Below are 1,513 nucleotides of genomic sequence, written 5' to 3'. Positions count from 1 at the left end.
CCAAGTCCTGCTTCAGCCTGTGCTCCCGTCACGTCCCATCCACTAAGCCCAGCCAGGCTTGGCTGAAGCACATACAAATTACTTGTCTCTTAGGAGCATTCGCCTCACTTTAGCCTTCAGCCATCAACTCCCACAGCTATGGGCTGTTCCTTACCATCGCGACCAGAGCGGAGAAGATGCTCTCCCAGGTCACAGCCAAACAGCCCTTCCTTCTCCACCTCCCGCTCCTTCGGCTTCTTTGGGCGGGCCTTCACCAAGGAACGAAGGAAGGTGATGAGCTTGCCGCGTTTCTTTGGCGCTGCACAACAAAATGCAGAAACCAGGTCATTCCAGTCATGCCAGGTTTGGCTCAGTTGGACGAGGCCGAGCACAACACATTTGACAGAGCACGTCACAACGGGAAGAACATTACCAACAACTACCTACAAAAACGGATTTTCCCCATCCCTAGAGGAGTCCAAGGCCAGGTTGGACGGGGCTGTGGGCAGCCTGGTCTAGTCCCGCATGAAATGTGGAGGCTGGCAGCCCAGCCTGAGGCACAGGGGTTGGAGCTTGATGATCCTTAAATTCCCTTCCATCCCAAGACATTCTAGGGTTTCACCAAGTCCAGTCATAAACATGGGAGAATTGGGCCACATGTCTGCACGTTCCGATGGAGCTTAATGCACTCCTCTTGCTTAGCTTGCTCTACTTGGGGATTAAGGATCGTCTTGAAAAGCCATGTTCTGATCAAGTGGATCACTAGCAAACCAAACCTCTATCTGTCCACCAGGGACACTGGCTGTTCTCAGCCTCGTCCTGACTTGCAGGAGAACTGCCTTTGCCCTCCTTCATTCTCCCTGCCTACAAAACAGCAGCCATACGCCCCGTGGTATGCACGAAGGATCATCAACACAGAGGATAACGTGGGATGGGGAAGGGAGGTATTACACACGGAACACACCCCAAAAAAGATTCCCCTTTGCTTCCCTGCACCATCAAACGTAACATCCGTACCTGGCTTTGGCACTGAGTTGAGGAGAGCCTCAGGAACATTGTTAGTAATGAGCTCCACACAGTCGCCAGGAAAAAATCCAACCTGGAAGAAGAACAGAAAGAGAGGCCAACCATTGCATGCAGCATTTCCCAGGTCTGAACTGTTAAACCAAAAGCAGCATTTTGCTTGGAACGTGCTTGCCTGACGCTCCATAAGACTATCCAGCAGACAATGGCCTGCATAAAGGTAATAATAATTTTTCTACATCTGCAGCCAGAGGCAAGGTCCTCTGAGACTGGCACGGGGAAACCTTTGACGTGCAGAAGCCATCCTGTGCAGGCAGAGCAGCTCTAAGCTGAGATTCCTGCCTTTACTGAAGTGGCATGCTCAGGTCTGAAGCTGGTGCCTACCTGGAAGCCGTGCTTGCCTCTCCACCAGGGGCTCAGCTCCTTGCTGGCATAGCAGTAACACACACGATGTCTCCCACCTGCAAGAGATTGCAACGTCAATCCCAGCTTCAGCACGGCTGGGAGGAAG

The 1,513-nt window shown here is 52.3% G+C and overlaps 1 long non-coding RNA gene across 1 annotated transcript; it reads right to left on the bottom strand.

Annotated features, from left to right (window-relative positions):
• Nucleotides 1–258: 258 nt before the first annotated feature.
• LOC109364315 lies at nucleotides 259–1,432 on the bottom strand. Its single transcript, XR_002110310.1, has 3 exons — nucleotides 1,387–1,432; nucleotides 997–1,078; nucleotides 259–298 (listed from the first exon to the last, which is right to left on the bottom strand). It is a non-coding gene; the product is annotated as an uncharacterized LOC109364315 (long non-coding RNA).
• Between the last annotated feature and the right edge of the window lie 81 nt (nucleotides 1,433–1,513).

This window comes from Meleagris gallopavo, unplaced genomic scaffold (genome assembly GCF_000146605.3).
Source record: "Meleagris gallopavo isolate NT-WF06-2002-E0010 breed Aviagen turkey brand Nicholas breeding stock unplaced genomic scaffold, Turkey_5.1 ChrUn_random_7180001845028, whole genome shotgun sequence".
Lineage (NCBI taxonomy): Eukaryota > Metazoa > Chordata > Aves > Galliformes > Phasianidae > Meleagris > Meleagris gallopavo.
This window is presented reverse-complemented; position numbering and strand designations above follow the sequence as displayed.